At 43.6% G+C, this 26,095-nt stretch overlaps 1 protein-coding gene and 1 non-coding gene across 13 annotated transcripts in view; one reads left to right on the top strand and one right to left on the bottom strand.

Annotated features, from left to right (window-relative positions):
• The window catches only part of RIN2 (Ras and Rab interactor 2), a 241,267-nt gene that overhangs the window by 72,179 nt on the left and 142,993 nt on the right, over window positions 1-26,095 (bottom strand). The gene's annotated exons all lie outside the window — the stretch shown is intronic.
• TRNAS-ACU (transfer RNA serine (anticodon ACU)) lies at window positions 17,595-17,667 on the top strand. Its single transcript has one exon. It is a non-coding gene; the product is annotated as a tRNA-Ser (tRNA).

Here is a 26,095-nt window from a genome sequence, read left to right as displayed (position 1 = left end):
ATTGAATGTGTAGATTGCTCTAGGTAGCATTGACATCTTCACAATGTTTGTTCTTCCAATCCATGAGCATGGAACGTTTTTCCATTTCTTTGTGTCTTCCTCAATTTCTTTCATAAGTATTTTATAGTTTTCTGAGTACAGATCCTTTGTCTCCTTGTTAGATGTATTCCTAGGTATCTTACGGTTTTGGGTGCAATTGTAAATGGGATTGACTCCTTAATTTTTCTCTCTTCTGTCTTGTTGTTGGTGTATAGGAATGCCACTGATTTCTGCACATTGATTTTATATCCTGCCACTTTACTGAATTACTGTATGAGTTCTAGCAGTTTTGGGGTGGAGTCTTTTGAGTTTCCCACATAAAGTATCATATCATCTGCACAGAGTGAGAGTTTGACTTCCTCTTAGCTGATTTGGATGCCTTTGATTTCTTTTTGTTGTCTGATTGCTGTGGCTAGGACTGCTAATACTATGGTGAATAGCAATGGTGATAGTGGACATCCCTGCCGCATTCCTGACCTTAAGGGGAAAGCTCTCAGCTTTTCCCCGTTGAGAATGATATTCGCTGTAGGTTTTTCATAGATGGCTTTTATGATATTGAGGTAGGTATCCTCTATCCCTATACTCTGAAGAGTTTTGATCAAGAAAGGATGCTCTACTTTGTCAAATGGTTTTCTGCATCTATTGAGAGGATCATATGATTCTTGTTCTTTCTTTTGTTAATGTATTGTATCACGTTGATTGATTTGGGGATGTTGAACCAGCCTTGCAGCCCAGGGATACATCCCACTTGGTCATGGTGAATAATCCTTTTAATGTACTGTTGGATCCTATTGGCTAGTATTTTGGTGAGAATTTTTGCATCCATGTTCATCAAGGATATTGGTCTGTAATTCTCCTTTTTGATGGGGTCTTTGTCTGGTTTGGGGATCAAGGTAATGGTGGCCTCATAAAATGAGTTTGGAAGATTTCCTTCCATTTCTATTTTTTGGAACAGTTTCAGGAGAACAGGTATTAATTCTTCTAGAAATGTTTGGTAGAATTCCCCTGGGAAGCCATCTGGCCCTGGGCTTTTGTTTCTTGGGAGATTTTTGATGACTGCTTCAATTTCCTTAGTGGTTATAGGTCTGTTCAGGTTTTCTATTTCTTCCTGGTTCAGTTTTGGGAGTTGATACATCTCTAGGAATGCATCCATTTCTTCCAGGTTATCTAATTTGCTGGCATAGAGTTGCTCATAATATGTTCTTATAATTGATGTATTTCTTTGGTGTTGGTTGTGATCTCTCCTCTTTCATTCATGATTTTGTTGATTTGGGTTATTTCTCTTTTCTTTTTGATAAGTCTAGGCAGGGGTTTATCAATCTTGTTAATTCTTTCAAAAACCAGCTCCTAGTTTCGTTGATCTGTTCTACTGTTCTTTTGGTTTCTATTTCATTGATTTCTGCTCTGATCTTTATAATTTCTCTTCTCCTGCTGGGTTTAGGCTTTATTTGCTGTTTTTTCTCTAGCTCCTTTAGGTGTGGGGTTAGATTGTGTATTTGAGACCTTTCTTGTTTCTTGAGAAAGGCTTGTATTGCTATATACTTTCCTCTTAGGACTGCCTTTGTTGCATCCTAAAGATTTTGAACAGTTGTGTTTTAATTTTCATTGGTTTCCATGAGTTTTTTTGATTCTTCTTTAATTCCCTGGTTGACCCATTCATTCTTTAGTAGGATGCTCTTTAGCCTCCATGTATTTGAGTTCTTTCCGAATTTCCTCTTGTGATTCAGTTCTAGTTTCAAAGCATTGTGGTCTGAAAACATGCAGGGAATGATCCCAATCTTTTGGTACCGGTTGAGACCGGATTTGTGACCTAGGATGTGATCTATTCTGGAGAATGTTCCATGGGCACTAGAGAAGAATATGTATTCCATTGCTTTGGGATGGAATGTTCTGAATATGTCTGTGAAGTCCATTTGGTCCAGTGTGTCATTTAAAGTCTTTATTTCCTTGTTGATCTTTTGCTTAGATGATTTGTTCATTTCAGTGAGGAGGGTGTTAAAGTCCCCCACTCTTATTGTATTGTTGTCAATGTGTTTCTTTGCTTTTGTTATGAATTGCTTTATATAATTGGCTGCTCTCATGTTAGGCACATAGATATTTACAATTGTTAGATCTTCTTGTTGGATAGACCCTTTAAGTAGGATAGAGTGTCCTTCCTCATCTCTTATTACAGTCTTCGGTTTAAAATCTAGTTTGTCTGATAGAAGGATTGCCACCCCAGCTTTCTTTTGGTGTCCACTAGCATGGTAAATTGTTTTCCACCCCCTCACTTTCAATGTGCGGGTGTCTTTGGGTCTAAAATGAGTCTCTTGCAGACAGCATGTTGATGGGTCTTGTTTTTTAATCCAATCTGATAGCCTGTGTCTTTTGATTGGGGCATTCAGCCCATTTACATTCAGGGTAATTATTGAAAGATAGGAATTTAGTGCCATTGTATTGCCTGTAAAGTGACTGTTACTGTATATTGTCTGTGTTTCTTTCTGGTCTATGCTGCTTTTAGGCTCTCTCTTTGCTTAGAGGACCCCTTTCAATATTTCTTGTAGGGCTGGTTTCGTGTTTGCAAATTCCTTTAGTTTTTGTGTGTCCTGGAAGATTTTTATCTCTCCTATTTTCAATGACAGCCTAGCTGGATATAGTATTCTTGGCTGCATATTTTTCTCGTTTAGTTCTCTGAAGATATCACGCCAGTCCTTTCTGGCCTGCCAGGTCTCTGTGGATAGGTCTGTTGTCAATCTAATGTTTCTACCATCGTAGGTTACATATCTCTTCTCCTGAGCTGCTTTCAAGATTTTCTCTTTGTCTCTGAGACTCGTAAGTTTCACTATTAGATGTCGGGGTGTTCACCTATTTTTATTGATTTTGAGAGGGATTCTCTGTGCCTCCTGGATTTTGATGCCTGTTTCCTTCCCCACATTAGGGAAGTTCTCTGCTATAATTTGCTCCAATATACCTTCTGCCCCTCTCTCTCTTTCTTCTTCTTCTGGGATCCCAATTATTCTAATGTTGTTTCATCTTATCGTATTGCTTATCTCTCAAATTCTGCCCTCGTGATCCAGTAGTTCTTTATCTCTCTTTTTCTCAGCTTCTTTATTTGCCATCATTTGGTCTTCTGTATCGCTAATTCTCCCTTCTGCCTCATTTATCCTAGCAGTTAGTGCCCCCATTTTTTATTGCACCTCATTAATAGCCTTTCTGATTTCAACTTGGTTGGATTTTAGTTCTTTTATTTCTCCAGGAAGGGTTTCTCTAATAACTTCCAAGCTTTTTTCAAGCCCAGCTAGTATCTTTAAAATCATGATTCTGAACTCTAGGTCCAACATCATACTAATGGCCATATTGAGCAGGTCCGTGGCAGATGGTACTACCTCTTGTTCTTTTTGTTGAGGTGATTTTTTTTGTCTTGTCATTTTGTCCAGAGGAGAATAGATGAATGAGAGAACACAATGCTAACAGGTTAACAATGTCCCCAGAAAATATACTCTAAACAAATCAGAAAAGACCTGAAACCAGGGGAAAATAAAGGGAAAGAAAGAAAAAAGAAAGCAAAACGAAAGAAAAAGAAAAAGATAAAAACAAACAAAAACAGAACAAAACAAAAAAAAGCAGAATATGATCAAATATGATCAGGCTAGTGCATAGATCAGTGCCACACACTAGATTTTGGGTGTATTTTGGTTTGTTGGAAGAAAGTGCCTCCTAAAATTTTAAAGAAAGAAAGACTTATATATGTACCAAATAAGGGTTGATACAATGAAGGGGTTTAGTAATATGACTGTAAAGATGAAAGTCATAAAAAATTTTATAACAGTAATTGATAATGTGCTTGAAAAAAGAAAGAAGAGAATTTAAAAAAAAAAAGAAAAAAAAATGGGGAGAGAATGTGATCGGGCAGGAGACTAGAACAAAGCCATACACTAGAGATTTAGGGTATATTTTGATCTGTTAGAAGAAACTGTATCTCAAAATTTTAAAGAGAGAACAACTTATATATATATGCCAAAAATAAGGGTAACTATTATGAAGGGATAGAATATGACTTTAAAATGAAAAATAAAAATGTTTTTTTAAAAAAGGGATTGATAAGATGTTGGTTGAAAAAGGGAAAAAGAAAAATTAAAAAAAACAGTTAAAAAATTAACTTTGAAAGACTAATGAATCATGGTAAAAAAGCCATGAATCTATGTGCAGTATTCCCCTAGTGCTGGAGTTCTCCCGTTCTCATTGATCGATAAACTTGGTCTTGGCTTGCTGGCTGTTCATGCTTATCTTCTGGGGGAGGGGCCTGTTGCCATGGTTCCCAAATGTCTTTGCCGGAGGCGGAATTGCCCCGCCCTTGCCGGTCCGGGCTAAGCAATCTGCTCGGGTTTGCTCTTGAGAGCTTTTGTTCCCTGCAAGCTTTCCATATGGCTTTGGAGGACGAGAGTGAAAATGGTGGCCTCCCAATCTCTGCCCGGAGGAGCCGAGAACTCGGGGCCCTGCTCCTCAGTGCACCCCCAGAGAAAAGCAGTCAGTGACTCCCATCTCCCTGGTCTCCGGCCGCACTCCATGGTCACCCGGCCTGTGACCACGCATTTCTATCTGTGGCACCCAACTCAGTGTGGAGTCTCCAAACCCAGCAAATCCCTGTGGTGCGCTCCCGTGCCCCTCCTCCCGGGGGAGGAAGGGGAGTCTCCCCGGATCTGCCGCTTGTTGGGTCCCTGCTGGAGGAGCAGTGGCCCAACTGTGCCACTGATCACAGTTTATGGCAACCCTGAGCTGAGAGCCCACGCCTCGGCTCCGTCTCTGCAGCTGGCTTCCCTGCTCTGATACCCAGGAGCTCTGCTGCACTCAGGTACCCCCAGGTTTGTGTGACCCCAAGCGTCCTGAGACCACGCTGTCCCAGCGAGGGTTCACCCCCCCGCTTAGCCACTGGAGTGACGTCCCTCAGCGGAGCCGACTTCTAAAAGTTCTGATTTTGGGCTCCACGGTTCTATCACTTGGTAGAAGTGGCCGACGGAGGCCCCCTCCCCCGCCGTCTATCTTCCCGAATATCGCCTCAGATTCACTTCTCCACACGTCCTACCTTCCAGAAAGTGGTCGCTTCTCTGTTCAGAGAGTTGTTGCTACTCTCCTCTTCGGTCTCCTGTTGAGTTAGTAGGTGTTCAGAATGGTTTGATCCCTATTCAGCTGAATTCCTGAGACCAGACGAAATCCAGGTCTCCTACTCCTCCACCATCTTGCTCTGCCCGCAGCAAGATTTATTTACTTATTTTAGAGAGAGAGTGACGGGGGGGGGCGCTAGAGGGAGAATCCCAAGCAGACTTCACACTGAGCATGGAGCCTTTTCAGGGCTCAATCCCAGGACCCTGAGATCATGATCTCAGCTGAAATCAAGAGTCGGAAGCTTAACCAACTCAGCCACCCAGGTGCCCCTAGGAAGACATTTCTTATCTTGAAGTTATAAAGTTTCCTTTCTTTTCTGCTGAGACTTACATATAGTTTTGCCTATTTACATATAATGTACTTATTTATAAGTACGCCTTTAATTCATCTGAAGTGTAATTTTATGTATGGTATGAAGTCAGGACAAGGAGGGGAGGGAGAACTCAAATATGGTCCATGCTGGGTTCCCCAAATCCCTAAACCCCACACTCTGAGATGGCTATATCTGCCTCAAGGTGCCTTCTCCAGGCCAAGGAATGCGCCAGAGGGTTGCCACTTTCAAACATGCCCAGAGGCTGGGGATGAACTGTGAGGCAGGGGATAGAACTCTGCCCTCGATTTTTTTTATTCCAAATGGAGAGCAGATGAACTCAATAGCATTTTTGCAAAAGTCCATCTTAGCCCTGATGATTCAAAACATCCCCTAATCACAGCCAGAAACTTCCTATTTACTAAAAACAATATTCATTCTCTTTTAATTCCATTTTCTACTTTGGAGTTAAGAGAGAAAAAATACCTCCACATACACAGAGAAAAAGGTAATATGCAACCCACCCCTGTACCCTCCTCTGAGTAAAGTGAAACGAATGGTTTGATGTGAATAACTTTCTGTTTTTAGCTCAAAGCAGAAAAGAGTAGTGTTAAAAATAGAAATACTAGGCCCCAAATGGAGTCCCTTGTGCAAAGCCCCATGTCGCAAACCAGGACTTCATGCCTAACCTAACTCCAGTTGTAGACTCTCCCAGGAATGGTATTTTAAACCAGTCTGCAATTTCCTAATCAACACAAGTAAACTAAAGGACAGATCCCTGCCCTTCCCCCAGAGGAAGGTGACCAGCCTGAAACAAACCTTTCTTTTGTTGATGACTTCCTTGTCCCTACTCCCTTTTCCTATGCATGTCTCCCATTTTATACTGCTCCTTTCTTTTTGCTGGACAAGGTGCTGCCCCATTCAGAAATTGTGGGCCAATTAGACCTTCAAGTTTACTCAGTTGAATTGTGTTTCCTAAACATCAGTATTTAGAGGAAACAAACACAAGTGAACAAATCTAATATCTAAAAGCAGAATTTGGCTAAATGACTGGCTTGGAATTCCTTTGGCTCTGCAGCTTCAAGCACTGCGTCCTTGAATAAATCATTTGACTCTTTAAATTTCCTCATCTGTGAGCTGAGAACATGCTGAGGGCTGCTTCTTGGGCCTGTTTAAGAGTGCACTGAGGTGATGCAGACAAAGTCCATAGCAGATGTGCATTTTTAGTATTTGCTGGTGGGGAGAGGGCTTACCAATTACATTGCCCACCCATAACAAAAAAGTCAGAGGCCTGGTTCAGAGGGTACTAGAAGTACAGAGTGGGATTAAGGTAGCAGGATGTGTTGGCTGATTGTATGTGTTGGGGGACACAGGTCTTTGTACAATGTCCATGAGAAAGACCTCCACATGCTATGTCCCTAGAGGCACATCAATTGGATGGGGCTTCTTGGGGCCCAACAAGCACGAGTATTCATAAAATCGATAGAAACATTTGAAATTAGGAGATTTCCAGAAAATTCAGGACCTGGTGTGCTTTGTGTGCATCGGTACCTTCTGGGTACACCTCAAGATGTTGATGGACAAGGTTTTCATAGCCTTTAGCCTCTTGGAGCTTCCTCAGATCTGAAAACCCCTGTAAACATCAGGCAGCACAGTGGCCTCTCCCAAGACCAGTGTTTCCACCAGAGGGGGCCCCTAATGCTTCCCAAGAGTGGTCAGGAGAAGGGAACCTGGCCCTACACAGCCAGCCCCAAGGCCCTTGTCAAAGCATGGCTCAGGTAGCCAGAACCTGCTTTGTCTGGTGCACAGGGACCAAGAAGGACCCTCAGAGTCAGTCCTTGACCAATGACAGGTGGGTGGTGAGGTATAAATGCCCCAGCTCCCTCTCCTCTGGTGGAGACAGCTGAGAAGACCTATACTGTCCCCAAGCTCCCTTTAAGATGGAGCCAAAGTTATCTTCAAGGGGACTTTGCTTGAAATTGGACTCTTGTCTGACCTCCTTCCCTGCCCCACTCCACTATGGGTTTCTCTTGGGAGCACTTCTTGATAAGCCACCTTCATGAAAATCTTTAGCTCTGCACCTATTTCTGGGGAACCTGACTTAAGATAGCCCCCAGCCTTCACTCTTGGCTCTCCTCTTTCACCATTTGAGGTGGATGGTCCTGCCTGTGGGTTATTCCTGGAGCCAGAGGCTCTCTCAAACGCCCCCACCTGGATGTAAATCCCAGAGTAGGAACCATGTCTTTTTGCTCCCTGCTATATCTTTGGAGCTCAGGCCAGTCCCTGGCACACATGAGTTGTTGAATGAATGAGTGCTCTTCCTCCTCTGCCTTCCTCTTGGTAACTTCCCTGTTCATTTTCCTCCTAGACCAGGGCTAAATCAGGACATGGAGTGGGTGGCGCTCCAGCCAGTCCATGAGAAGCTCAGCTGGACATGGTGGGGAAGTCACTGACATGGTGGTAGGCACTAAAGGGCACTGCTCAAGATTTTTCAATTATTTACCACCAACAACCATCTATGTAGCTGCACATTGGAATACACTGTATTCTGATCCACCGTTAAGCTCTCACAGAGCAGAAGCCATTGGCTTTAAAACATGGTCCCTCTAATGACGAATTTGTAAACTGTTTCTACTGACCCGTAAGAGAAGCCCAAATTGGCTCTGCCTCACCAGACAATCAACACCAAGTACACACAGGCCGTGAGGGTCTGGGAGGACCACACTGGCATAGATGCTGCTCATTCTATTCAACTTCTAGAGGCTGAGCCCAGAGTTTTTTGAGTTTTGTTTTTCACCATATTTGAAATGATTCTGCAAACACTGATATAACTTTAAATTTAGTGTATCCTGCAGTGGGGGAAGTTTTTAAAGAATCACACAGTGTCTGTAGTTCAATATATGAAATATGGAAGCAACGTGTATGGCTGCATCTTGAGCAGTCATTCTGATGAGGTCCTAATTTACTTGGTCAGTTGTCTGAGGTCAGTATTGTGTTAGATTTCTCAATGACTCAGAAGTCACAGATTATCACCATATTACTGCTCGTGGCTTTGAGTTTTAAGGTTAAATAACAAGCTCAATGGTAGAAGGGCCACAAAGCACAGGGTTCTTTCTAAGAGTCTTCTGCAGCCCTGGTTAGTTTCAGCATTTGTGTTTTAAATCTGATTTTGCATTTTTTTCTTTATGTTTTTACGAAATGTTTAAGCATCAGGCTCTGGGTCTGCAATAGGGAAGAAAAACAAAAATACAGTGTGCTCCATCAAATTAATGTTACTACTAATTATAAGGCACACTCTTATTTTATATGCCATCAAGAAAAAAAAAAAGCTGCCAATTATAACTATGACACACTACTGACTGTAGCATGCAAATGATTTCAGAGAGGACACATTCTGGAAATCAGTAAATCTTGAAACTGAAATGTGCTGATCCGTGTCTTCTGGAGCTCAAGTTGGAGAAGCCTGAGGTTGTAAGTTGGCTTGTTTTGCTGTCTTGTCAGTGACAAACCTGCTGTGTGGGGACTAGCATCTTGGAGTTTACAAAATGGGGGCTGGCGAGATGACCAGCAGGCATTCAGGCCTCCTGGGTTCCACCTAGCATTCTCTCCAGGTGTGACAGGGCTCTCATGGAAGGCATTCTACCTTGACCATGGCTGGAACCCTGGCAAGAGCAGACTCCTGCATCCTGAGCAGGTACTTCTCCCCCAGGTCCCTGGGAAACATGAAGCTTGAAGCTCATTGCCATGGGAAATACGCACTAAAACCTGAGTGTGGTGCCCCTTTGGCCTTCAAGCATTCAGAGGAACTCTGAAAGCCAATGGAGCTTTGGGTGGATTTACCACTGCGATCAATCTCATCCATAAATCAGTTCAGCCACAAAGGGTTTGTTCCTACAGTTAACAAAACTGTGCAAAACTTGATGCCAAAAAAGTTCCCTTTCAAAGTCATAGTTGGACACTGGATAATAAACTTACCTAAGGGTCACCTGGAATGTCATTTTGTTTGATTCTTTTCTTTTGATGAAAGCCCAGACTCCATATAGTCAGATGCAGAACACGTGGAAGATTGGTAAGTTGCAAATGGTATTTGTTTGGCAGAAAAGATAAAAAAGATTTTAACTTTATTGCCCTGGACATCTTTAGCCACTTTTGTATTAGGTTGAGCCATATGAAATTACAATTGTTTCAAGGTGACAAGATTGTTGAATATTAACGGTCTCAAGCTTACATCTAACCTTACAAAGTTAGACACACAGAGCTGGCTAATGGCAGATAGTAGAGCTGGTTCAACATGGGATTCTTTTGTCCCATGACTACTGACCAGTCTCTGCCATCTGGAATTGGCATTAACATCCTGTTGATTATTTCTTTAATGAGTTAAATTGATCTTTGACACACGGTCCTTAAGTATTTGTATGAGAATTATAGTTTTCACTTCTGAAAATTATCTCTCAAGTTTTTATTATCTCTGTCTTTGAGGGCCATCCATTCTAAGACACTTGCCAACTGTGGGTCCCAGGCCTTGTGTGTGCATGGTGGGACGGGTGTTCCTTAGCCTCTCCGGACTTCAGTTTCCTCAAGCATTAAATAGATGTAGATATATATATATACAATGGAATATTACCCAACCATCAAAAAGAATGCTATCTTGCCATTTGCAACAACATGGATGGAGCTAGTGAGTATAATGTTAGGCGAAATAAGTCAGTCAGAGAAAGACAAATACCGTATGATTTCACTCATATGTGGAATTTAAGAAACAAAACAGATGAGCATGGGGAAAAAAAGAGAGAAGGAGAGGCAAACCAAGAAACAGACTCCTAACTATATATAGAGAACAAACGGATGGTTACTAGAGGGGAGGTGGGCAGGGGGATGGGCTAGATGGGTGATGGGGATTAAGGAACGCATTTGTTGTGATGAACACAGTGTGTTGTATGGAAGTGTTGAATCGCTAAATTGTACACCTGAAACTAATATTACACTGTACGTTAACTAACTGGGATTTAAATAAAAAGCTTTAAAAAAATGAAGGAATCGATGAATTTCTAACGCCTCTTCTGGCTCGCTCTCTTATTGATGGCAAGCTGGCCTCCTGTGCCTCTCAAGAGTGCAGTGGCATGAATATTGTCACATTCACTTCTCTTTTGCCACCCCTGCTTCCTACTGAGCTTCACTGGGCTTTCTACAAGCCCTGGAGGAGAATAATGACTCACCCTTTCTGGAAGCCAATCTGAATGTATACAACATCAATTTATGTACAAAAACTGTTGAAGTCAACGGTTCTAATTCTAGGAATTGACCCAAAGAAAAAATCAGATATATAGCAAAGGATGCTCTTGGCAGCATCATTCATAATAGTGAACCAGGACTAAATGGCTAACTGCAGGGCACTGGTTAAAGTATGGTACAACAATATACTAGAATATTACACAGTCATTGAAATAGTGATTCTGCGGCTCTTAAATTCAGAAAACAAACTGATGGTGGTCAGCGGGGAGGTGGGTGGGCAGATGGGTGGAACAGGTGAAGAGGGTTAAGAGGTACAAACTTCCAGTTGTAAAATAAAAAGGTCCTGAAAATAAAAGCACTGCATAAGAAATAGAGTCTATAATATTATAATAATGTGGTATAAGGACAGATAATAGCTACCCTTATTGTGGTGAGCACTGAGTATTGTATAGAATTGTCAAATCACTATATTGTACACCTGAAACTAACATAACATTATATGCCAACTCCATCTCAAAAATAAATTTTAAAATGGTGATTCTGTTATATGTTTATATATATGTCAATATATCAATATAGTGATAAATTATTAAGTGGAAGAAAAGATGCAAAACAGCATGTATTCCCTGAGCCCATTTTTATAATATCTTTATCTATGGATTTATGTAATACAGCAGACAGAGCCAGATTCTGGATGCCTTAGCACATAGATATAGGGCTCATTTCCAGATGGAGCAATTAGTGGTGGTAAAATACAGGTAATCTTCTCTTCCTTCTTTATATTTTTCAATTTTTCAGCAATAAGCATACTTTTCCCCCATAGTCAAAACAGCTATCTTCATTTTGGGAAAAACAGAAGTAAAAGAGCAGTTTGATGGGTGCTATTCATATATTGAGCCTGGAGTTAACAGCACAGCAATTAGACAAGTTTTCTTGAGGGCACGGAGACCCTCCAATCTACTACTCTGCCGATAGGGACTTATATTTGTTGAACCTAGTACCAGCGATACATCAGCTGGTTGGTGCAGGCCTTGATAAAACAAAGCAAATAAGACATCCTGCCATGGCTGAAGGATGGAATGATGTTCCTCACTCCCTGAGGCCAGGGCCTTGCCAAGCAGAGTGGCGCCTCCCCCAGGCAGTGCACCTTTTTTGACGAATCTACTCAGCTGCCTGCCAGGGAATAGAAGGCCCTCCTCATTCCAAAACATCAGTTTATATTTAAGGAAGTGTTCTCTTTTTTTTTTCCCCTATTACAAAAAAGGAAGTAAGCTCTGAGCTGTAATTTTCCCGTGTGCCGCTGCTTCTGACTCAACCCATTCCAAGCGCCTATCAAGTTCAAATGCACAAGAGAGTCCAGGGATGTGTTCCAATTAGCATTTCCCCAGATGTTTTTTGCTCAGCACCAGCAGTGTAAGATGTGAGCAGGAGGGATTTCCAAACAGGGTGACTGCCCAGATAACACTGGCAGCATCCAATGAAACCAGGCCAAGCATTCACTCAAACAAGGTCACAGTGGGCTCCTCAGGAGCTTGAAGATGCTGGTGTGCAGCGTGGGTCACCAGGAAGGCAACAGGGAGTGCAGAATTCCACAGACCTGCTGCCCTAGGACTCTTCACCGATGACTATTTCAGCAAAGCAGTGTTCTGCAGAAACTCTTAAAGAAGTGCTGACTTATGGGGACGCTTACATGGCCTCTGGGAGCACTAACTGCTGTATGCAGAATTTTAGTTTTAATTGAAACAAAAGCAAAACCACGGAAAACCCACTAGAATGCATGGAGTAAAGATCCAAAGGCAAAGGAACTAAAGAGGAAGCATGAATCTACGACTTGCAACATTAAAGTGAAAATTTTGAAATAGACCATTAACAACTTATTTTCTGTAAGTTGAGTATGATAAGGCCCTCTGAGCGCATATATTTAGTTTAGGGAAGGAAGACAGCGAGGGATTATGAGAAGGGAATTTGGACTTTTTAAGAAAATGTGAAGGTTCAGTCATTTTGGTCTTGTGAAGATGATTAGTAACTCTGAGATGATGAATCACTGAGGCTTTGAAACTTGTTTAAAATGCAAAAGGTTGGTTTGTTCCTCATCAGGAACTGGAGCTTTGATGCACAGGTCTGCAGAGGCACCCTGGCCTCATGATTTCAGATTGGATATACCAGCAGGCGTTGGTTAGTGCCTTGCCCATAACCCTCGGAGGCCACCGCTCTTGTAGGCTCTGATGACTTTCTACTGAAAACACCTAGAAGTCTCTCCCCATGGCTTACAGATGCTCTGGCCAGAAGAGCTCAGAGCAGGGTGACTGACACCTAGTGTGTAAATACCGCAGCTTCCTCCCCCTTGGAGGGACAACATTGATACTCACTACACAGTTTCCCAAGACCAAGACCCAGAGGCTCCCTTCCCTTCTCTGTCCCACTCCCCTACTCTCCTGCCTGAGCCCCCTGTGATCTCCTCCCAAATAGACTATTGGCATTCATATCTTGTCTCTGAATCTGCTACTGGAAAACCCAACCAATTTTTCTTTTTGCTATAAACTCAGAGCAAGACATCTTAGGCTATTTCCTCTATCTTGGGCACGCAGGTGCCTTCACCAGCCTCTGGGGCCTTTACTCCTCCCTAGTGTTCCCAGGTAATGAGTATATGGGGGGTGCCTTGGAGTATTCTTACAATCCTGCTTTGATTTAGGTTATGTGACCAGAATTGGGCACAGTGTTTCAGTGCTAACCTAGTCTCATCTTTTCTATACGTGTACACACACACACACACACACACACACACACACACACACTATGATAAAGAGGTTGGTATCTCTCTTATTATCACTATGAATAAAACTAACAGAATAATATCCACCAGACTAGTGTTTCTCAAACTGGAATGTGCACATGCATCACCTGGGGGGGTTCGTTAAAATGCAGGTTTTGACTCCTGGGTCTGGGGTAGGGCCTTAGATTCTACACTTCTAACAAAATCCTTTGCTGATTGACAGCCCACAAGTGGAACAAAGTTCTAATGAGGACAAGACCAGTGCTTTTGATGTCAGTATATTCAGCATCTTGTCCAACTGGCCACATATTGCATGCCTAATATATATTGGTAAAATCAATTCTTGCAATTGTTTTATTAAGAATTCAATCCACTAATTTAATTCAGCTGTCCAGCTGCAGACGAGACAACAGCAACTATTTAGTCCAAATTCACAAAGAAAAATTTTTCTGATGATGGGAAAGTACATATTGGGACACTGGTGATGTCAATGCACAGCATGGGTAGACAGGTAAATCTGAAACGTGAGTCACTGTCCATGAACAGACATTTCTCCAAAGAAGACATACAGATGGCTAACAGACACATGAAAAAATGTTCAATATCACTCGGCATCAGGGAAATACAAACCAAAACCACAATGACGTATCACCTCACACCGGTCAGAATGGCTACAATTAACAACTCAGGAAACGAAAGATGTTGGCGAGAATGTGGAGAAAGGGGAACCCTCTTACACTGCTGGTGGAAGTGCAAACTGGTGTAGCCACTCTGGAAAACAGTATGGAGCTTCCTCAAAAGGTTAAAAATAGAACTACCCTACGACCCAGCAATTGCACCACTAGGTATTTATCCAAAAGATACAAACATAGTGATTCGAAGGGGCACATGCACCCCAATGTTTATAGCAGCAATGTCCACAATAGCCAAAATATGGAAAGAGCCCAGATGACCATCGATGGATGAATGGATAAAGAAGATATGGGTGTGTGTGTGTGTGTGTGTGTGTGTGTGTGTGTGTGTGTGTGTTCCCTTATATATATACTCAGCCATCAAAAGAAGAAATCTTACCATTTGCAATGATGTGGATGGAACTAGAGAGTTTTATGCTAAGCAAAGTAAGTCTTAGAAAGACAAATACCTTATGATCTAACTCATACATGGAATAAAAGAAACAAAACAGATGAACATAGGGGAAGGGAAGGAAAAATAAAATAAGACAAAAGCAGAGAGGGAGGCAAATCGTAAGAGACTGTTAACCCTAGGAAACAAACCGAGGGATGCTGGAGGGGAGGTGGCGGGATGGGGTAACTGGATGATGGGCATTAAGGAGGGCACATTATGTAATGAGCACTGGGTATTATAAACAACTCATGAATCACTAAATTCTATCAATGAAACTAATATACTATATGTTAACTAACTTGGATTTAAATAAATAAAAAATGTGAGTCACTGTCAACTCATTTACTGAAGACCTGCTCCCTTTAGGGTAATAGGCTAAATGGACACCAAAAGAGGTGTAAGACATTTTCCTGTTTTGGAAAAGGCTTACAATGTGAATGGGAAGGTAAGACAGAAATAAGGAACGGGAACACGTGTCTGGTGCGTGCTCATAGACGCTAGTAATACCGACAACTTGCATTTACTCAACATAACTCACCTGACTCTCAGTATAGCCCTTCGGGGTTATAACCAACCTATACTAAATAGGTTAGACTGTTACTAAAGCCCTTGGCCCCTTCCAGCCAGTAAACACAGGGAGCTGCATTTTGCAAGACAGACTTGGATTTCACTTCAGCCCTAGCCTGTACCCATCACAACACACGCGTGCGCACGCACATGCACATGCACCTTGTGGGTGGTGCACCCCTAATCAGAGAAGTCTTAATATTCTGATTCAGGGCAAGGGAACTAAGAACATGTTCTTTAAAAACAGAATCTGACCCATGTTCGTAGCTGCATTACTCACAAGAGCTAAAAAGGGGGAAGAAACCCGAACGTTCATCAGTGGATGAATGGATAAACAAAATGTGGTATATATACAGACAGTGGAATATGTCTGTGCCTCAAAAAGGAAAGAAATCCTGACACTTGCTACAACTGGATGAAAACTGCAGTAAATGAAATGAGCCAGTCACAAAAAGACAAATAGTGTATGATTCCACTTATATGGGACAGTCAAATGCACAGAGACAGAAAGCAGAATGTGGTTACCAGGCACTGGGAGGAGGGGAATGTGGAATTCGTGTTTAATGGGGTCAGAGTTTCAGTTCAGGAAGATGAAAAAGTTCTGGATCTGGATGGTGGTCATGTTTGCACAACGTTGTGAATGCAACATTGTGAGTCGTTCCATGTCACAAACTGTTCACTTAAAAACAGCTAAAATTGGGGTCCCTGGGTGGTTCAGTTGGTTAAGCATCTGCCTTTGGCTCAGGTCATGTTCCCGGGGTCCTGGGATCGAGCCCCGCCTCCGGCTCTCTGCTCAGTGGGGAGCCTGCTTCTCCCTCTCTCTCTGGCTGCCACTCCCCCTGTTTGTGCTCTCTCCCCCTGCCCCTGACAAATAAATAAAATCTTTAAAAAAAATAGTTAAAGTTGTACATTTTACATTGTATATGTTTTACCATATTTTAAAAACTCAGAATCCATAAAAGTCAGAAAACAGGGTATCAGAGTTTTTGTTTTGTATTTTTACAAATGTATGCTGTAGAGACCATCTTCGGAGGAACTGATCTCTAATAACCCAGCAGCACCCTTCAAACTCTGGGTTCCCCTAAGAAGGTAACAATCACCTAAAGCAATGCCCAAGAGAGGAGTGAAATGTAAAGAAGAGTAACCCTCTTGACAGCACTTTCACCGAGTCCATGTAGCTATGGACTGAGGGCCAACCCTGGGCAGGCATACTCAGATGGTGCCTCAATGGGGGGGGGGGACAAAATGCAGCCCCCTCTGCTGTGCCTCTTCCACATCTTGGGGTCTCCTGTTTCCTGATGACATCAGACACTCAGGATGGAGAAGAAAGGCCTGCTGTTCACACACAAAGATTAGGAATTACCATCCCAGCAAAGGATGCTGGCAATCTTTCTAATGTTGGACAGGCCCCTGGAATCAGGCAGCTGGGCTGAGATGCCCCAAGGGTTTAGACCTGGCCACCAGTAGAAGCATCGGCCTAGAGCAGGAGACCTGACGCTGGTCCCAGAGCTGGGGAGCCAGGTGGAACCGCATGTGTCTCTCTTTTGTGTCTATGAGCAATGGCGGCACATCCATGCACTGGGCTGATGTCCTGAGAATTGTCTATTCTGATAACCAAGGGACTAATGTGTTTTTTTGTTTGTTTGTTTTTAAAGATTTTTTTATTTATTTGAGACAGAGAGCACGTGTGAGAGAGAGCACAAGCCAGGAGGAGGGAGAGGGTACTGGCAGGGGCAGAGGGAAAGGGAGAAGCAGGTTCCCTGATGAGCAGGGAACTGGACGCAGGGCTCTATCCCAGGACCCTGGGATCATGACCTGAGTGGAAGGCAGATACTTTACCAGCTGAGCCACCCAGGCGCCCCGGGACTGATGTTTTTGACATCATATATAAAGCACCATTACCAGGTAGATTGACTTTGTGAGAATTCATCAAGGTGGATACTGATGTGAAAACTTTCTGTATGTATGTTACACTTTAACAAGTTCAACGTATAATAAGAAAATGAATAAACGGTGTCATTTGAAGATTCAAGAATCATGACCCCTAAATTCACAAAGAAGCCTGGGTTGGATCCAGAATGAGGGGAGAAGAAATTCCATAAGGGCATAACTGGGGCAATCACCAAACATTGAAGATGGACTGTGGGCTAAAGTAGTGTTGTAGCCACGTTTAATTTCTTGGGTTTGATCATTTACTGTGCATATGTAAGACAATGTCCTCACTCCTAGGAAACACACATGGAAGGTTTTAAATGGGTGTGATGTCTCCACCGTATTCGCAAATGGTTCAGAAACTATATCACATATATGACTACCTACAGAGGCAAAATTTACATTTATGGAATAGTTACGTAGTTATACAATTGCTTGTGCATGTGTATATGTAGAAAGAGAGAAAGAGAGGGTGCCTGGCTGGCTGAGTTGGTAAAGCATGTGACTACTGATCTCAGGTTTGTGAGTTCAAGCCCCACGTTGGGTGAGGAGCCTACTTTAAAAAAAAAGAGAGACAGAGAGAAAGAGAGTGATCTGGCAAATGGAGTAAAATGTAAAAAACTAGGGAATCTGACCTCACACCCGTCAGAATGGCTAAAATTAACAAGTCAGGGAACAACAGATGTTGGCGGGGATGTGGAGAAAGGGGAACCCTTCTACACTGTTGGTGGGAATGCAAGCTGGTGCAACCCCTCTGGAAAACAGTATGGAGGTTCCTCAAACAGTTGAAATTAGAGCTACCGTTCGATCCAGCAATTGCACTACTGGGTATTTACCCCAAAGATACAAATGTAGGGACCCGAAGGGATACGTGCACCCCAATGTTTATAGCAGCAATGTCCACAATAGCCAAACTGTGGAAAGAGCCAAGATGCCCATCGACAGATGAATGGATAAAGAAGATGTGGTATATATACACAATGGAATAGTATGCAGCCATCAAAAGGAATGAGATCTTGCCATTTGCAACGACGTGGATGGAACTGGAGGGTGTTATGCTGAGTGAAATAAGTCAATCAGAGAAAGACATGTATCACATGACCTCACTGATATGAGGAATTCTTAATCTCAGGAAACAAACTGAGTGTTACTGGAGTGGTTGGGGGTGGGAGGGATGGGATGGCTGGGTGATAGACATTGGGGAGGGTATGTGCTACGGTGAGCGCTGTGAATTGTGCAAGACTGTTGAATCACAGATCTGTACTTCTGAAACAAATAACGCAACATATTTTAAGAAAAAAGAAAAAGAAGAAGATAACAGGAGAGGAAGAAAAGGGGAGTATGTCAGAGGGGGAGACGAACCATGAGAGATGATGGACTCTGAAAAACAAACTGAGGGTTCTAGAGGGGAGGGGGGGAGGGGGATGGGTTATCCTGGTGATGGGTATTGAGGAGGGCACGTTCTGCATGGAGCACTGGGTGTTATGAACAAACAATGAATCATGGAACACTGCACCAAAAACTAATGATGTAATATATGGTGATTAACATAACAATAAAAAAATAAAAAAAAAAACTAGGGAATCTGGAACTGGGGTAATGGGTATAGAGGAGTCCCTGGTATTATTCTTGCAACTTCTATGGAAATCTGAATTACATAGTACATATGTACATGAAATTATATATGAAAGTATGTAATACAAGGAATCCCTTGTGCTATTCTTGCAACTCTTCCGTAAAATATACCAATAACCTCCCTTCTCTACCCCCAACCCCAAGGGGGGAAAAAATTAAAACGATGCACATAAGAATGAAAACCCAGCTGCCAGAAACCACTTCCCTAATTTCTGCTAGCACAGCTCCAAAGCTCACTATCACATTCTCATTGTTGGGAAATCTGTCCTTTGGAAAGCTCAGTAAGCTATGTTCCTTATCCTCAAAATCTGCGTCAATGTGCCCTCGGAACACAAGCCAGAGGAAGCGTTAGCTGGGGCAGACTGCACCTCTTCCTGCCCAAGGCTGTTGAGCCCCGGCACCTGGCTGAGCCGTGGCCCCTGAGCATGCCAGACATACCCAGCGGAGCCCCCAGTACAGTCAGCGCTCAGTGGCCACCAGGCAGGCCTGCTGAGCTTACTGATGAGCCCTCGAACCACACATGCCTGGTGGCAAGGCCAGCTGGGGATCCTCCCACCTGTAGGACCTACGGGGCCATCTGGAAAAGGGGCAGGGGTAACTTGGTGGGAGGACAGCAGGGAAACAGCATAAGGAAGGTGCCCAGCACATCCGTCGGCGTAAGAGCCCCAACCCCAATCAGCCCACGCCAGCAGCGTGGGACACCTGGCAGCACACATATACACAAAAATGTCATCTTTGTGGCCCTGGTGGGCTCAATCAGTCAAGCGTGCGACTCTTGATCTCGAGGTCATGGATTTGAGCCCCATGCTGGTGTAGGGATGATAAATAAATAAACTTCAAAAAATGCTCATGTTTGATGGACTCACCCAGCACTTGGCTGTCATATTTCCAGAAAAGAAACAATTTAAATTTCATCAGAGTTAACTTTTGGCTCACTTGGGAAAAATAAAAATTTATTTTTAATTATATATAAAGGGTGGTGGATCAAAATTTTTTCAGTATCTGGGAAATTCTAGATGCATTTAATATGGTCTTGGGGGTAGAGCAGGAAAGGACTATAGGTGAGTGGCTGGGGTGGAGGAGACAATGAAGGGAGCCCAGAGGAGATTATAGAACGGACTGCTCTGGTAACAGGTGTATTTTGTTTTATGTCCCTTGGTAGATTCACAGCAAAAACATGACAGTAAGCATGGTGTTCCCTGTATTTTTTTCTGTCACCCACACCCTAAGTCCTGCTCCTTCAAATACAGCTGAGCCTTGAGCACACGGGTTGGCGCACTGACCCTCTCACACGGTTGAAAATCCAAGTATAACTTTGGACTCCCCCAAAACTTGATTAAGAGCCTGCTGTTGACCGGAAGCCTTAACATAATCAGTCAATTAACACATTTTGTATTACAGACTGTATCCTTACAATACAGCAAGCTAGAGAAAAGAAAATGTTATTAAGAAAATCATAAGAAAGAGCAAATACATTTACAGCCCTGTATGACATTTATCGAAAAATATCCACATGTAAGTGGACCCACACAGTTCAAACCCAGGTTGTTCGGGCATCAACTGTACTAGGTACTCGACAAATGACTACAATCTCTCCAAATGGAAGGGAATGTGGAGCATTCACCTCTTAAAAAAGAAAAATGTTTATTTAAATTCAATTAATTAACATATAAAGTATTGTTAGTTTCAGAGGCAGAGCATGCACCTCTTTCACCTGGGAGTAATTTCTGCCTCTTCAGTCTGATTCTGGAAAACTTTGTACTTAGTCATAAATGATGTCTTTGGGTTACTCCAGTTGTTCCCAGCCCTCATTCCCTTGCATGCTGGGAACGAGAGATTCATTCCACAGCGTTATTCTAGTTTCCGGTAGGTTATGTTTTCCGCCCTCCCTTTGATGTCCAAAATCTTTCTGAAGTTCCTACTTACAGAACCTAACATAACGCTTCTTGGAGGATCCTTGTCAGGTCTTGAAAAGATCGTACAATGGATGTGATGGTGGAGAAGCTGAAGCTGTCCTAACTTTGGGGAAGTCCCAGGAAGTCCGTGTCACATGTCACAGGAAAGGTAAAGAAATACACTTTGTTAGCTTTAGCCAGTGATATCTACCACTTAACAAGGGGCCTTCTCTGCATCAGGTACTATACTACACATCGTATCCTTTAATCCTCACATCGTCCTGGTGTGACAGGCAGGGACTTTTGGTCCCATTTTACAGATGAGAAAACTGAGGCTCAGAGTTTTTCGCATGGCAAGCAGCTGGTGGTGGTTGTAAGAGGGATTAGTAGCCAGGATTCTCAGACTTGCAAACCCACGACCTTTTCACAGAATTTCCCCCACTTTTTTTTTTTTTTAAGTTCTTATTTTAATCACTCGGTGCTCATCACGACGAGTGCATTTCTTAATTCCCATCACCTATTAACTCATCCCCCTACCCGCCTCCCCTCTGGTAACCATCAGTTTGTTCTCTATAGTTAAGAGTCTGTTTCTTTCTTTCTTTCTTTTTTTAAAGTGTAAGCTGTACACTCAATGAGGGACTCAAACTGATGACTCCAAGATCAAGAGGGGCATTCTCTACTGACTGAGCCAGCCAGGTGCCCCAAGAGTCTGTTTCTTGGTTTATCTCTCTCTTTCTTTTTTCCCCCAACTTGTTCATTTGTTTTGTTTCTTAAATTCCACATATAAGTGAAATCATATAGTATTTATCTTATTCTTTTTTGCAGCTGAGTAATATTCCATTGTATATATGTACCACATTCTTCTTTATCCATTCAGCAATCGATGGACACTTGGGCTGCTCCCATATCTTGAGTATTGTAAATAATGCTGCTATAAATATCAGGGTGCATGTATCCCTTTGAATTAGTGTTCTTGTATTCCTTGGGTAAATACTCAGTAGCATGATTGCTGGATCATAAGGTAGTTCTATTTTTAACTTTTTAAGGAGCCTCCATACTGTTTTCCACAGTGGCTGCACCAGTTTGCATTCTCACCAACAGTGCACGAGGGCTCCTTTTTCTCTGCATCCTTGCCAACACCTGTTGTTTCCTGTGTTTTTGATTTTAGCCATTCTGACAGGTGTGAGGTGATATCTCATTGCAATTTTGACTTGCATTCAGGGGGCGACTATCTTTGATGCACTAAAGGTAAAATTGGGCTTTATAACATTTGAAAAGGTTGACATGTGCACCCCTGGACACCCCTGTTGGCCATGCCCAGGATGAACTTAGCAGCTTCCTCTCAGGCCCTGGGGCTCTCCTGGAACCCACTTTCCTCCTCCTTCGGGCGCTCAGCCTTCCTGCATTTCCATATCCTCTTTGACTCCTGGGCACTTCCTTCCCTCTGCAGATAAGTGGAGTATGAGGCTGTTCTTAGCATCCAGCTGAAGGCTTGACCGGAATGCAGGGATAATGGCTGATAGGGAACTTTTCCTGGCGAGGGCCCAGGAAAACTCCCTGCTGTCTTACCTAGAGCAGCAAGGAATCTCTGATGGTCATTCCAATGTCCCTGGTGACCTCTGGACACACTCAGCTATGTTTTGTCCAGCTTGCCTCACATGGGCCTGTCCTATCTTTTATGGTTAAAACAGTTCCAACATTGAAACACGAAATGTATTTCATGCAAAACTCAGGAGATTTACACAAAAGCCCAAGTTTAAAATTTCAAAGGCTTTTAGCTTCTTGAAAATTAGAAACATAGTGCTATCCTGGTGATGTTGCCCTCTTGATATGGGACATCTGCTCTTCAGTTTGCTACAGTCCCCACCATTCCCTATTGTCCTCAGTACTGCGATCAAATATCGTTGCCATTTATCAACTTTCCCCTGGTTTGGCTTTACTGGTTTACATGATCCACCTGGCCCCTGTAGGCATTTGAGGTTGAGACCTCTGGTGTATTCATTCTAGCTATTTCTGACGACCCATATGAAGCAGGCAGTGTGATTCAGGAAAGAGAAGGGGCCCAGCCCTCAGAGAGCAAGTTCTCGCTGGCAGTGGCATGCATCTGTTCATTTGTAAAGTGGTGACATGGCTACCCACCCGCAAGACTGACTTTGGGAATTCCGTGACAAATATGCAATTATCTCCCAAGTCAGCGGTCAGCAAACTTTTTCTATAGAAAGCCAGAAAGTAAATATTTTAGGATTTGCGGGCAGTAGTCTCTATAGCAATTCAGCTCCCCAGTTGTGGACAGAGGGATGGGCGTGCCTGTGTTGCAATTACAAAAACAGGTGTCTGCAGGGTCACAGTTTGCTGACTTTGTCCTGATCTGTCACCTTCCCTCTGCTGCTCCTCTCCAGCCCTCACTGCATCTTTCAGGTACAGGGGTGATTTCCAAAAGTATGGGCAGGCCTAACAACAGATACATAAGAGTTTGTGATCTTCCTCCGTCTTCCGCCTTCTAAGTGGGGAGTCAGCTCTGGCCCCATGTTTGCTGTGCGGTTTCAAAGTAAGGGACAGAGAAGGAAAACATCAAGCTCAGGACTGCAGACAGGCCAAGATGCTGTGTATGATAAAGATGAGAAGGTGGGGGTGAGGCAAAGGAAACTGGAGGGGACCAGGAGACACAGGGAGGAGTTCTGAAAGAGTGAAGAGGGGAGGGAGCTCCTGGGCACATGGATAAGGTGCAGGGAATGACTAGTGAGCCGGCTGCAAGTGGGTTGGGTGAGAGAAGGCTCTGGGTCCTTTGAAGGACCCCAGGCAAGATCTGAGCTGCACTTCTGTTTTCTTGGTTGATGGAATGTAGACAGGGCACTAACGCCAAGTGAACTTTCGGAGGGTTGCACGTATATTGGATCATGGTGCTCCCTTCCTCAAAACCCTTCATGGCGTCCAACTGCGGGCTAACTGCCAACTCCTCACCCAGCCAGCATGCCAGCCCTCCCCAATCATCCCTACAGGTTGCTCTGTTATCTGTTTCCCCCATCACTGCACACTCGGTACCCAGAACCAGCCCTGCCACTGTAGGTGCTGAATAAATAAACAATGCATATATAACATACACATATATGCATTACACATTTTTCATGCATTCAGCATATTTACTGAACACCTACTATTAAAGGCCAGACACTGAGCTAGTCCCACATGATGCCAATTCAGGACAGTGGGTCCTAAATACACGTGCACACTTTTCTTGCTTTCATTTCCTTTAGCTCTGGAAGGCATGCCCCAGAGATAGCTAGAGAGACCTCAGAAATGAGGCATTTCCTAATTTACATTGCAAACCAGGATTTCTCGGCCTCAGCATGAGATGGAAACTTGGGGCCAGATAATTCTTTGTTGTGGGGTGCAGCCTGTGTGTTGTAGGGAGTCAGCCAGTTACACCTCCACCCATGGTGTAACAACAAAAACTATCTCTGGAGAACCAGTGGCCTAGACTGAACTGGCTGTCCCGGACCAGAACCTCAAGTGACCTGCATCTTTGAGACATTAGCATCTGGGGAGACTCTGAAACAAGCCCAGAATCTGGAAGTTAAATGCGAAAGTAAGCAATGTTTCTGGCTTGTTCCCAAGTGAACATTAATAATGCACACAGAATGTCAACACATGGCTTCAACAAGGCCACTAGCCACCAGGTCTGAAACAAGACAGAACACAAGATGCCCAAACCACAAAAATGACTAAACGGCCCCCTCTTCCGACACTGAGTGTTGGCTGCTTTACCGCCGCTACCTCGGGCTCCCTTTATCCTTCCCGCCTTCTAGAGAAAAATGATTAAGCTACCCAATCACCCAAATTGTCCTAGCTTCCTGAGAACACTCAAATCCGCCTTCGGGGTTGCCAGATAAAATAGTGTGCAGGTAAATTTCAATTTTAGAGAAACAATGAATAATTGTTTTGGTGTAAGTATGTCCCCAACATTGCACAGAATGCATTGTCTATATACATGCTATATCTAAGATTCAAATTCAGCTGCGTGTGCTGTATTGTTTTCCCTAAATCTGTAACCCTTCCTTCCTTAGAATTAGCCAGCACACAGGGCGCCTGGGTGGCTCAGTCGGTTAAGCATCTGCCTTCGGCTTAGTTCGTGATCTCCGGGTCCTGGGATCAAGTCCTGCATCCGGCTCCCTGCTCTGTGGGGAGTCTGCTTCTCCCTTTCCCTCTGCCTCTGCCCCCCCCCCCCCCCCCTGCTCGCTCTCTCTCACTCTAACTCTCAAGATAAATAATTAGATAGCACAAGCCCAAATCCTATAACAAGCCCCTCCAAGCCCCTCTTAACTGAGAGCACTCCCCCCACCGCCCCACGCTTCTTCTGTTGTGTCCTCCCTGGCTGCAGCAAGTTAGTAAATCCAATTCTGATGAAAGATGTATTCGGGGTGGTCTTTGAGAAGAACAATGCCCACTTTCTGAGACAGGAAACTCTGAGTGGCGGCTATCTGAAAGGGACAGCTGTGGGTGCCCAGTAGGGAAACCAGAGTCAGGTTCACATCTCAATGAATAAGTGTCCAACACAGGGACCGTGACATGAAAAGTGGGGGGAGGAGGGGGACCCGTTTCTCATTTCAGAGCTGGCTGAGGCACAGAGTCAGCATTTTAAAGCCCCAAGGGTGCTGGATCCCATCTCTATGAAGTTCCTTCCAAGTTGAAGCACCATCACCATGGAACCACAACAAAAACCACAAATTGTGTGACCCTGGGGAGGTATCATAACCCATCCACGTCTCAGTTTCCTCGTCTGTAAAATGGGCATAAGGCCGGCACGAAGATTAAGTAAGTGAATGGGTTTATAAGTGCTCAGAACAATGACTGGAATACCATTTCTGAAATTAAACATTATTTTTAAAAAGTCACTGAATAAAGAGGAAGGCTGGGCTGTGCCTACGGAGTGGCCCCCAAACAGCAGTTTTCCCTGAAATGCCAGGCATTTAGTAAAGGACGTGTTGCCTCTGCGTGTTCTTCTGTTCCTCTGGCAAATGGCAGTGGAACTCAACAAGAGAGTTTGAGTTCATTTCCCCCAAGCTTTCACCGAGGAGGGGAGGAGTCCACGTCTGTGAATCTGAGACAGGAGAAAGTTCCAGCACCTATGGGTAAACTGCAACATCAGGTGCCGGGCGCTTGGTGGGGCGATTTTGCTTCTGTCTGTTACAGAGCTCTGGGCGGCTGTGTCATCCTGCCTCTGAAGGTCTTCACTAGTGTCTGTGCAGCTGCTTTTGAAAGAGCAAATGAAATGTGGAGGTATCACGGGGAGGAAGACAGAAAAGAAAACCCACACCCAAACACCCATCCGCAGTGGTATTCACACCCACCTACAAAGGGAGAATGACTGACATCATGAAAACACTGCATCTGAGCTGACCGATGCCTGCAGCCCAGCGGGGAAGGCGATAAACTCCCTTCTCCAGA

This window comes from Callorhinus ursinus, unplaced genomic scaffold, assembly GCF_003265705.2.
Source record: "Callorhinus ursinus isolate GAN/ISIS: 27379988/994484 unplaced genomic scaffold, GSC_fseal_2.0 scaffold29, whole genome shotgun sequence".
Classification (NCBI taxonomy): Eukaryota; Metazoa; Chordata; class Mammalia; order Carnivora; family Otariidae; genus Callorhinus; species Callorhinus ursinus.
This window is presented reverse-complemented; position numbering and strand designations above follow the sequence as displayed.